The sequence below is a fragment of the Somniosus microcephalus genome, chromosome 12, assembly GCF_052327205.1.
Source record: "Somniosus microcephalus isolate GS21.2 chromosome 12, FLI_Smic_1.0, whole genome shotgun sequence".
NCBI classification, from domain to species: domain Eukaryota; kingdom Metazoa; phylum Chordata; class Chondrichthyes; order Squaliformes; family Somniosidae; genus Somniosus; species Somniosus microcephalus.
Genome location: NC_140998.1, coordinates 144,387,919 through 144,400,646, shown reverse-complemented (window position 1 = coordinate 144,400,646; position 12,728 = coordinate 144,387,919). Strand labels below are relative to the sequence as shown.

The 12,728-nt window shown below is 45.6% G+C and overlaps 1 long non-coding RNA gene across 1 annotated transcript; it reads right to left on the bottom strand.

Moving 5' to 3' along the window:
- LOC147109576 (uncharacterized) lies at nucleotides 1-12,252 on the bottom strand. The gene is made up of 2 exons (XR_015080310.1): nucleotides 11,554-12,252; nucleotides 1-1,235 (listed from the first exon to the last, which is right to left on the bottom strand). It is a non-coding gene; the product is annotated as an uncharacterized LOC147109576 (long non-coding RNA).
- Nucleotides 12,253-12,728: the final 476 nt, after the last annotated feature.

Genomic DNA, 12,728 nt, shown 5'->3' with positions numbered 1-12,728 from the left:
AAGCCTTTGTGCACTTTAATGTGGTTAACAGATCCGTAATGATCATCAATATATAATCGAGTTTGAAAACAAAACCAGCCCCAGTAATAAAACCGCTCGGGATCCCATTGCTGCGATTTATTTCACTCAAAGAAAACCCAACCACGCACTAGTCGGCCAAAGCGATTGAACCATCGTGGGAGGGGAGAGTAGATCAAAACTCCAATCGGTAAGAGAGCAAAGTTTGTTGCCCCCTTTTTACATTCGACCAGAAGACTTGAGTTTCCTTCTGCCTGATTTCTGCTAATGCATTATGTGGAATAATAAGTTGGTGGTGGGTGGCACTACTGTATTTAACTTAAAGGGCAGTGTCACTCCCTGCAACCGATTCCACAAATTACACACAGGGTTTGGTCTCATTAGTATTAAGCTCATCTCAGCTTCTGTTGTAGCTTCGAGGATTGTAAGGAGCTGTAGGGTCACATCTAAAGGCAGCAAGAGGGAGGGCAACTTTATCAATTGAAATCAGGTCAAATTATCACTTGAAATCCATACAGATCAGCTACCCACAGAGTCAACTTTAACCTTTGGAAATTTAGAACTTGCAGGGATCAAGGCTTAAACAGAATTTTTGTGCAGAGGAGGGTAACGTGCCCCATCATGCCCTGGTGTGAAAGCGAAGCAAAATCCCAGTAAGGATTGCAGGAGCAAATGGAGCTCGGATTTTTTTTTGGATCATGTTCTGCAATGCCTCATAATAAATATCTCCACAGCATGGATAACTGCAGAAAGATGACTCACGAGTGGGGGAATAGTTGTGTCACACCGCTGGGCGTGGTGCGTTTCCAATAGATGCCCCACTGAAACGAGTTCCTTCCACACTCTCCGATCCCACCACATGTCTGTGAAATAAACGGTCATGGATAACTGCAGAAGGCTGACGTGAGTGGGGGAATTGTTATCTGCGCACTGCGGAGCGTGGTGCATTTCCAATAGATGCCCCACTGAAACAAGTTCCTCCCTCACCCCCACCGATTCCTCCACAGCTGTGTGTGATAACTGGCAGCTCGCAAGGTCCTGCATTTGCGAGCGCTTCTTGAAAATGGCTCGAAGACAACCCCCCTGCCCTCCCCCAGGAGCAGGAAGCTAGCTCCCCGACAGCACATTCACTGCGTGGCCTTGGTCTTTTTGCTCTTGCTCTTCTTGTCTTTCTTCTTCAAGCCGTCCATGTGTGCCCGTAGCAGATTCGAGTACGCCTGAAAACCCAGAGCGATGAAAAAACAGAAACCTTAAAACAAGTCATACTGGACAATATCAACTTAAAGCAAACGTCAGTTCCTAATCCTTCTATCCAAAAAAAAAAAATCATTGGAGAGGGAAGAAGTAATAAAGCAAATAGCATTTGGCTTGACACTATCTTCCCTTGGAAGCAATTTCCCCAAAAGCCACCATTGACATAGAAACATAGGAGCAGGAGTAGGCCATTCGGCCCCTCGAGCCTGTTCCGCCATTTAATGAGATCATGGCTGATCATCCAAATTCAGTACCCTGTCCCTGCTTTCTCCCCATATCCCTTTAGCCTTAAGAAATATATCTAACTCCTTCTTGAATATATTTAATGAATTGGCCTCAACTGCCTTTTGTGGTAGAGAATTCCACAGGTTCACCACTCTCTGGATGAAGAAATTCCTCATCTCAGTCCCAAATGGCTTACCTCTTCTCCTTAGACTGTGACCCCTGGTCCTGGACTCCCCCGCCATCAGGAACATCCTTCCTACATCTAGTCTGTCCAGTCCTGTTAGAATTTTATAAGTTTCAATGAGATCCCCTCTCCTTCTAAACTCTAGCGAATATAAGCCTAATCAACCCAATCTCTCCTCATAAGTCATTCCTGCCATCCCAGGTATCAGTCTGGTGAATCTTCGTTGCACTCTCTCCATGGCAAGAACATCCTTCCTCAGACAAGGTGACCAAAACTGCACACAATACTCAAGGTTTGGTCTCACCAAGGCCCTGTACAACTGCAGCAAGACATCCTTGCTCCTGTACTCAAATCCTCTCGCTATGAAGGCCAAAATACCATTTGCCTTCTTAACCGCCTGCTGCACCTGCATGCTTACCCTTCAGTGACTGGTGCACAAGGACACGCAGGTCTCGTTGCACCTCCCCTTTTCCCAATCTAGTGCCGTTCAGGTAGTAATCTGCCTTCCTGTTTTTGCCACCAAAGTGGATAACCTTGCATTTATCCACATTATACTGTATTTGCCATGCATCTGCCCAATCTCACAACCTGTCCAAATCATACAGATCTGGTCTGATCCCTCATCAAGCCTCGTGTGTAGAATTCTCTCATTTTATTTATGGATCCATTTCTGTGTCACATCAATACTGTTTATTAATAACATGGAGAGAAAAACATGCATTTATATAGCGCCTTTCACAACCTCAGGACGTCCCAAAGCGCTTTACAGCCAATTACGTACTTTTGATGTGTAGTTAATGTCAATGTTCCCCCTAATTTTTGGGGGGCGAGCAGCCCCTTTAAGGTGACCGCGCAGCTTAGAGGGAACGTTGGTCACTGTTTTAGTGCAAGAAATCAGACAGTGAATTTGTTCACAAAAGGCCCCATTAACAGCAAGGTGATAATGACCAGATATCTGTTTTAGCGAGGTTGGTTGAGTGATAAATATTGACCAGGTCACAGAGGAAAATTCTCCTTCGAAATAGTGCCGTGGGATCTTTTATGTTCACCCGAAAGAGCTGGTGGGGCCTCTGTTTACTGTCTCATCCGAAAGATGGCACCTCCGTCAGTTCTGCACGGAGTGTCAGCCTAGATTTTTGTGTTCCAAGTCTCTGGAGTGGGGCTTGAACCCACGACCTTCAGACTCAGATCTGCTATCCACTGAGCCACAGCTGACACTGCAATCAATCAATGGAATTCAAAGTCAAATCCCCGATTATTCACTGCAAGGTGACCCACCCAGCAATGGAAGATGGGAAACAAGTTGACCTTCTGACAGACTTGCCAATTCCATACAGCAGCCAGGTAGGTCCACTATACCTCAGGGTGCTGACTGTCTCGCCAATCTTTCAATAGTGGGGCTTAGGGGTCCCCCATGGAGATTGTTGCTGTTGCGGGTTTATCTGATTTTACTAACTCTGTTCAAAATTCCTATGCCTTGAACGAGACCAATGATAATTGCTTAAAATGTAATTACTGGATCCCAAGACTCTTGACAATACAAAAACAATCTCCCAGTTTGAATTTTAACCTTGGACCTAAACGAGACAGTAGATAGTTTCTATTAAAGCATGAAAAGGAATAAAATAGCCATCCATGCTTTACTTAGTTCTAGACTCGACTATTCCAATGCTCTCCGGGCCGGCCTCCCATTTTCCACCCTCTGTATCTTCATCTCAATCAAAACTCAACTGCCCGTGTCCTAACTCGCACCAAATCCCGTTCACACATCACCCCTGTGCTCGCTGACCTACATTGGCTTCCGGCCCAGCAACACCTCAATTTTAAAATTCTCATCCTCGTGTTTAAATCCCTCCATGGCCTTGCCCTCCCTATCTCTGTAACCTCCTCCAGCCCTACAAACCTCAGATCGATGCGCTCCTCCAATTCTGGCCTCTTGTCCATCCACACTTCCTTCGCCCCACCATTGGCGGCCGTGCCTTCAGCTGTCTCGGCCCTAAGCACTGGAATTCCCTCTCTAAACCCCCCTCTCCTCCTTTAAGACGCTCCTTAAAATCTACCTCAGTGACCAATCACCTGTCTCCTTCTTTGGCTCAGTGTCAATTTTGTCCTCTGAAGCACCTTGGGACATTTTATTACTTTAAAGGCACTATATAATTGCAAGTTGTTGTTGTTGGGTTACAGTACCATTAAACTTCTCTCCTCATACCAAAAGGTGAAGTGCTTGACTGAGGACTGGAAGGTAGCAGCTTATGCTCTTGAATTATTCTAAATGACTAAAAATCAATCAAAAGGGGGCAAAGGTTCATGGAAAAATTAACAGGCCAAAGAAACCAATCAGTTCCAGGTGAATAGAGCCTGTGTCAGAGAGGGCACAGTGACATCTAGTGGTGTGCAATAGTACTGCACATCGTTCCCAAGAAAACCAACATGGGAGGAGAAAAAAAACACCCATCGCCCTCACTAGATGTCTATGCATGTACTTTTCAACTGATCAGGAGCAGGCACCATGGCCCATTCTCCTCACCCAAACACGAGGCATTGAGGTACCCCAACCCTGGTGAGAGTCAGCTAATTCAGCACAGACTGGGGGGGCGGGGGAATCAACCTGGGGCCGTTCAGGTCTGCAAGAGTCCACCAAGCCCCACCATTGCCTGCTGAGCTGGTAGTTTTAAAGCAGGAGTAGGTGCTGAGGCACAGCTCTGGCACCACACCTGTGGAAGGATATATTGGCCTGAGGGGCTGTAGTGCAGATTCACCAGAATTATACCAGGGCTTAAATTATGAGGACAGGTTGCATAAACTGGAGTTGTATTTCCTTGAGTTTAGAAGGTTGAGGTATTTAAAAGGATTCAATAGGGTAGATACAGAAAAACTGTTTCCTCCAGTGAGGAAATCCAGAACAAGGGGGCAGAATAAAATTAAAGCTAGGCCGTTCAGGAGTGAAATCAGGAAGTACTTTTCACACAAGGGTAGTGGAAATCTGGAACGCTCCCTCAAAAGGCGATGGAAGCTAGGGGACAATATGAGCTTTCCAAGACAGAGATTGACAGATTTTTGTTGGGTATGGGTATCAAGGGAAAGGGAGTAAAGGTGGGTAAATGGGGTTGAGGTACAGATCAGCCATGACCTAACTGAATGGCAGAAGAGGCTCAAGGGGCCAAATGGGCTCCTCCTGTTCCTATTAAAGATTTACCAAAGGTTGCTGGTCATAACTAATGAGTGCTCATTACATAGAGGACAGAAGAACAGTGTGCACAAAAGGATTCATTGGGTCCATCGCATTGCACCAAAATGGTAGACTTGTAATGCACTGTAAATGTCCGTCTCACTTCAGAAACACCATCTCCACCATTGAGATCTTCTGTGGTTGCTATGACCCTGGCAGCATTATAGCAGACTGTTCCAGGAATTGATCCTACCTCATTCTTTCTCACCACTCCCCACCCCCCCAAAAAAGACACACCTCTGAAGCTTTAAATACAGCCCCTTTAAGACTGAGGCCAGCAAGAAGGGGAGAATCATAGAAACTTACAGCATAGGAGGCCATTCAGCCCATCTTGTCCGTGCCGGCCGACAAAGACCTATCCACCCTAATCCCACTTTCCAGCACTTGGTCCATAGCCGTGTAGGTTACGGCACTTCCAAGTACTTTTTAAATGTGATGAGGGTTTCTGTCTCTACCACCCTTTCAGGCAGTGAGTTCCAGACCCCCACAACCCTCTGGGTGAAAAAAGTTCTCAACTCCCCTCTAAACCGCCTACCAATTACTTTAAATTTATGCCCCCTGGTTATTGACCTCTCTGCGAAGGGAAATAGGTCCTTCCTATCCACTCTATCTAGGCCCCGCTTAATTTTATACACCTCAATTAGGTCTCCCCTTAGCCTCCTCGGTTCCCAAAAAAAAAAACCCAACCTATCTGATCTTCCTCATAGCTAAAATTCCCCAGCCCAGGCAACATCCTCGTAAATCTGCTCTGCACCCTCTCTAGTGCGATCACATCCTTCCTGTAATGTAGTGACCAGAACTGCACACAGTGCTCTAGCTGCGGCCTAACTGGTGTTTTATACAGTTCAAGCATAACCTCCCTGCTCTTATATTCTATGCCTCGGCTAATAAAGAAAAATATCCCGTATGCCTTCTTCACCCCCTTATCTACCTGTCCTGCTACCTTCAGGGATCTGTGGACATGCACGCCAAGGTCCCTCTGATCCTCTGCACTTCTCAGTGTCCTACCATTTATTGTGCATTCCCTTGCCTTGTTGGCCCTCCCCAAATGCATTACCTCACACTTGTCCAGACAATTCCATTTGCCACTGTTCTGCCCACCTGACCAGTCCATTGATATCTTCCTAGTCTACAGCTTTCTTCTTCATTATCAACCACACCTAATTTTTGTATCATCTGCAAACTTCCTAATCATACTTCCTACATTCAAGTCCAAATCATTGATATATACCACAAAAAGCAAAGGACCCAGTACAGGTAGACTATCCTTTATCCTAAAACCTTGGGACCAGCCGTGTTTCAGTTTTCGGAAAATTTCGAATTTCAGAAGGTACTACGGGGCAGCACCCCGTAAGCCACCACTTTCGGTTTTCAGAGGTTTTCTGTTTTCGGAAGTGCGGATAAAGGCTGGTACACTATCCCTTATCCGAAAGGGTGGGGGTCGGCGGGGGAGAAAATAATATCGGACAGGCCGCTGCAGCATATCAGCTATCGGACGGGCCGCTGTATTGTTGGGTTCACTCTCCCGGTATACCTCCTTCACACTGCCCGGCTCGGCCTGCAATCTCCTACCCAGGAGGGAACTCAGTGACCCTCTGCCCTGCTCAGCGTAAGTCGTGCGCCACTCTGGTCATGTCGTGCGCACGACTTACGCTGAACGAAAAAACCTTCGGTTTTTAGAGGGTTTCGGTTTTCGGAAGTTCGGATAAAGGATAGTCTACCTGTACTGAGCCCTGCAGGACCCCACTGGAAACAGCCTTCCAGTCACAAAAACACCCTTCGACCATTACCCTTTGTTTCCTGCCTGAGCCAATTTCTGATCCATGACTGGCTCTGTTGCAAAGAAGGGAGGGAAAAAGAGTGGCAGGGCTATAGTAATAGGGGATTCGATTGTAAGGGGAATAGATAGGGGTTTCTGTGGTCGCGACCGAGACTCCAGGATGGTATGTTGCCTCCCTGGTGCAAGGGTCAAGGATGTCTCGGCGCGGGTGCAGAACATTCTGGAGGGGGAGGGGGAACAGCCAGTTGTCGTGATACATGTTGGTACCAACGACGTAGCTAAAAAAAGGGAAGAGGTCCTACAAGTAGAATTTAGGGAGTTAGGAGCCAAGCTAAAAAGTAGGACCTCGAAGGTAGTAATCTCTGGATTACTACCAGTGCCACGTGCTAGTAAGAGTACAGAGAACAGGATAGTTAGGCTAAATACGTGGCTTGAGCAGTGGTGTAAGAGGGAGGGTTTTAAATTTTTGAGGCATTGGAACCAGTTTTGTGGTAGGTGTGACCTATACAAAAGGGACGGTCTACACCTGTGCAGAGATGGAACTGATGTTCTCGGGGTAATTTTTGATAAAGCAGTTCGGGAGCATTTAAACTAGTATGGCAGGGGGCTAGAAACCTATGTAGTGAAATAGAGGAAAGTGAAAGGCAGACAGAAATAAATGGTAAAAGGGTGAGGAACAAAAAACAAAGGGCCAAACTAATTCATAAAAAATGTGAGCATAAAAAAAGCCTGAGGGTTTTATACCTTAATGCGAGAAGCATCAGGAACAAGGTAGATGAATTAGCTGTGGAAATAGAGGTTAATAATTATGATCTAATTGGGATTACGGAAACATGGTTGCAGGGTGAGCAGGGCTGGGAGCTTAACATACAGGGGTATTCAGTATTTAGGAAGGATCGACAAAAAAGAAAGGGAGGAGGGGTAGCATTGCTAGTAAAAGAGGGGATAAATGCAATTGAAAGGAAGGATATTAACTCAGTTAATACAGAATCTATATGGGTGGAGCTAAGAAATAGCGAGGGGCGAAAAACATTAATAGGAGTGGTATATAGGCCTCCAAATAGTAAAATAGAGGTTAGGGAGGGCATCACGAGGGAAATTAGAGAAGCGTGCAATAAGAGCACAGCTGTCATCATAGGTGACTTTAACTTACATATAGATTGGACTAGCCTAATCAGTAAAAATAATGAGGAGGAGGAATTCCTTGAGTGTTTAAGGGATGGTTATCTGGATCAATATGTCGAGGAACCAACTCGGGAACAGGCTATATTGGACTGGGTACTGTGCAATGAGAAGGGACTAATCAGTAATCTTGTTGTACGGGGACCCTTGGGTCAGAGCGATCATAACATGATCGATTTCTCACTCGAAATGGAGAGCGAAGAAATTGACTCAGAGACTAAGGTCCTGAATTTAAACAAGGGGAATTATGATGCCATGAGACGGGAACTGAGTAGGTCTGATTGGACAACGTTCCTGGGAGGACTGGAGGTAGATAAACAATGGCAAACATTTAAAGATAGAATGACAAAATTGCAAAAATTGTTTATACCAATCTGGCATAAAAGGAAATCTAAAAAGGTGACTCAACCGTGGATAACAGGGGAAATTAGAGACAGCATAAAATCCAAAGATAGGGCGTATAAAATAGCCAAAAAAAGCGCCAGAGCGGAAGATTGGGAACAGTTTAAGATAGAGCAAAGGAGGGCAAAGGGCATAATCAAGAGGGGCAAAATAGCTTACGAAAACAAGCTGGCGGAAAATATAAAAACTAACTCCAAAAGCTTTTATAAGTATATCAAAAGGAAAAGACTGGTGAAAACCAAAGTTGGTCCATTGCAGTCAGATACGGGGGAATATATAATGGGAAATAAGGAAATGGCAGATCAACTAAATGCATACTTTGGGTCAGTCTTTACGAAGGAAGACACAAAAAACCTCCCTGGGATATCGGGAAAAATAGGGACATTGGCAAAGGAGGAACTGACGCAAATCAATATCTCTAAGGATATGGTGTTAAGGAAGCTAAAGGGATTGAAGGTGGACAAATCCCCAGGGCCTGATAACATGCATCCTAGGGTACTGAAGGAGGTGGCCCTAGAGATAGCGGATGCACTAAGGATGATTTTTCAGAATTCATTAGACTCGGGAACAGTGCCCATGGATTGGAGGGTAGCTAACGTTACCCCACTATTCAAAAAGGGGGGTAGGGAAAAAGCAGGTAATTACAGACCTGTAAGCCTTACATCAGTTGTGGGCAAAATGCTGGAGTCCATCATTAAGGATGAAATAGCGGAGCACTTAGCAAATGGGGACAGGATAGGACAGAGTCAACATGGATTTACAAAGGGTAAATCGTGCTTGACTAATCTATTGGAATTTTTTGAGGGAGTAACTGGTAGAATAGATGGGGGAGAGCCAGTAGATGTGGTGTACCTGGACTTCCAAAAGGCCTTCGATAAGGTCCCACATAAAAGATTAGCATGGAAAATTGAGGCTCATGGGATAAAGGGGAAAGTATTGGCGTGGATAGGGAACTGGCTGTCAGATAGAAAACAGAGAGTTGGAATAAACGGCTCATTTTCTGAATGGCAGGCAGTAACAAGTGGGGTACCACAGGGATCTGTCCTGGGCCCCCAGCTGTTCACAATTTACATTAATGACCTGGATCAGGGAGTCGGATGCAGCATTTCCAAATTTGCAGACGACACTAAACTAGGAGGGGGGGTGGGCTCAGAGGAAGAGACCAGGAAGCTCCAGAGCGATTTGGACAGACTGGGCGATTGGGCGGATAAATGGCAGATGCACTATAATGTGGACAAGTGCGAAGTTATCCACCTTGGGTGCAGGAACGGGAGGGCAAATTATTATTTAAATGGCAATAGATTGGGAGAGGGGGAAGTACAGAGAGACCTGGGTGTTCTTGTACACCAGTCACTGAAGGCGAGCATGCAGGTGCAACAGGCGGTCAAGAAGGCAAACGGTATGCTGGCCTTCATAGCAAAAGGGTTAGAATACAGGAACAGGGATACCTTGCTGCAGCTGTACAGGGCACTGGTGAGACCACACCTCGAGTACTGTGTACAGTTTTGGTCGCCTCATCTGAGGAAGGATGTTCTTGCCATGGAGGGGGTGCAGCGGCGATTCACCAGGCTGATACCAGGAATGGCGGGAATGACCTATGAGGAGAGACTATGTAGTTTAGGGATGTACACACTGGAGTTTAGAAGATTGAGAGGGGACCTCATAGAAGTGTATAAAATTCTGACAGGTCTAGACAGACTGGATGCAGAAGGAATGTTTCCCTTGGCGGGTGAGAACAGAACTAGAGGACATAATTTAAGGATAAGGGCTAAACCATTTAGGACAGAGATGAGGGGGAATTTCTTCACTCAGAGAGTGGTGAACCTGTGGAACTCATTGCCACAGAGGGCAGTGTACGCCAGCTCATTAAATATATTTAAGAGGGAATTAGATATATTTCTACGGGCAAAAGGGGTTAAGGGTTACGGAGAGAAGGCGGGGACGGGATACTGAATTAAAGGATCAGCCATGATCTCATTGAATGGCGGAGCAGGCACGAAGGGCCGAATGGCCTACTCCTGCTCCTATCTTCTATGTATCTATGTATCTATGATCCAACTTGCCACTTTGCCTTGGATCCCATGGGCTTTTACTTTCGTGACCTGTCTATCATGCGGGACCTTGTCAAAAGCCTTGCTAAAATCCATATAAACAACATCAAACGCACTACCGTCATCGACCCTCCTCGTTATCTCCTCAAAAAAGTCAATCAAGAGAGTCAGACACAACCTCCCCTTAACAAATCCATGCTGACTGTCCTTGATTAATCAGTGTCTTTCTAAATGAAGATTTATCCTGTCCCTCAGAATTTTTTCCAATAATTTTCCCACCACCGAGGTTAGGCTGACTGGCTTGTAATTACTCAGTCTATCCCTTTCTCCCTTTTTAAACTGTAATTACTCGGTCTATCCCTTTCTCCCTTTTTAAACAACGATACCACATTAGCAGTCCTCCAGCACCACACTTGTAGCCAGAGAGGATTGGAAAATGATGGCCAGAGCCTCTGCTATTTCCTCTCTTACTTTTCTTAACAGTCTGGGATACATTTCATCCGGGCCTGGGGATTTATCCACTTTCAAAGACATTAAACCCCTTAATACTTACTCTTTCACGATGTTTATTTCATCTAATATTTCACACTCCTCCTCCCCGATTGCAATCTCTGCATCGACCCTCTCTTTTGTGAAAACAGATGCAAAGTATTCATTAAGAACCATACCCATGTCTTCTGCTTCCACACACAGGTTACCTTAATGGTCCCCTCTTACTTTAGTTATCCTCTTGCTCTTAATGTATTGATAAAACCTCTGGGTTTTCCTTGCCAATATTTTTTCATGCCCTTTCTTTGCTTTCCTAATTTCCTTTTTAATTTCACCCCTGCACTTTAGACTCCTCTAGGGTTTCTGTAGTATTGAGCCCTCAGTATCTGTCATAAGCTTCCCTTTTTCTTTCCCTGTATGCCCCTTGACATCCAGGGAGCTCTAGATTTGTTAGTCCCGCCCTTTTTCTTTAAGGGAACATACTTGCTCTGAACCCTCACTATCTCCTCCTTGAATGCCTCCCACTGCTCTGACACTGATTTACCTTCAAGTTTCTGTCTCCAGTCCACTTTGGCTAAATCCCATCTTAGCTTCTTTCCACAGCAGTGACTCCCCTCAATTGTTAAGGCACTAATACGTTTGTTGCGTTAGAGCCTGCAAAGTCAGGCATAGTCAGGATTCGCACCAATAAGGTCGTCGCTGTAATCAAGCACCACGCATAGCGAGTTCACAGACTTACCATCTGAAACCTGTTCACTTCCTTGGAGCTTATCTGAAAGTAAAAAGTAATTTAAATGCATGAACACAGACTGTGCAGGAAACACCACCACATACTGACTTCTTAATGCAGCCTGAACAGTTCAATCTGGTTAACCAGCTACATACCCACCACACATACATGAGTGGATCTCCCCCTACATTGCTCAAAGCAAGTTGGAGGGGGAATAGGCTCTGGAACACTCTCCCCCAAAACACTGTGGCATCAAACAAAATATTAAAGACTGAGCTCGATAGATTTGCTGGGTAAGGGTATCAAGGGATATGGAGCAAAGGAAAGTAAATGGAGTCAAGATACAGATCAGCCAGGATCTAACTGAATGGGGGAACAAGCTCAGGGGGCTGAATAGCCTCCTCCTGTTCCTATTTAGAGATTCGCTGAAGCTCATAAGAACATAAGAATTAGGAGGAGTAGGCCATACAGTCCTTCGAGCCTGCCCCGCTATTCAATAAGATTACGGATGATCCTGGATCTCAACTCCATTTTCCCACCCGATTCCCATATCCCTTGATTCCCTACAGTCCAAAAATCTACCTTGACTCAGCATTCACAGCCCTTTGGGGTAGAAAATACCAGAGATTCACAACCTTTTGAGTGAAGAAATTCCTCCTCATCTCAGTCTTAAAAGTCCGACCCCTTATCCTGAAACTATGCCCCCTAGTTCTAGACACTCCAGCCCAGGGGAAACAACCTCTCAGAATTTACCCTGTCAATCACCCTCAGTACAGTAAACTCTTTTTTTACCCGGCACCGATGGGACCGGCGCGGTGCCGGTTGATCAAAAAGTCCGGATTACAGAGAGGTATACTTACCAAGGTACGAGAGCCCCGTACACGGTCACAGGTGCAGGAGCCCCGGTTACACGGCCACAGATCCAGGAACCCCGGTTACACGGCCACAGATCCAGGAACCCCGGTTACACGGCCACAGATCCAGGAACCCCGGTTACACGGCCACTAATATATAGTAAAACTTACCTGAACCTACTCCTGAATTTTGCCGGTTAAGAGAGATTTCTGGATATTTAGGTGCCGGTTAAAAGAGAGTTTCCTGCATCTTGTATGTTTCAATGAGGTCACCTCTCATTCTTCTAAACTCAGGAGAGTATAGGCCCAATCGACTCAATCTCTCTCTCA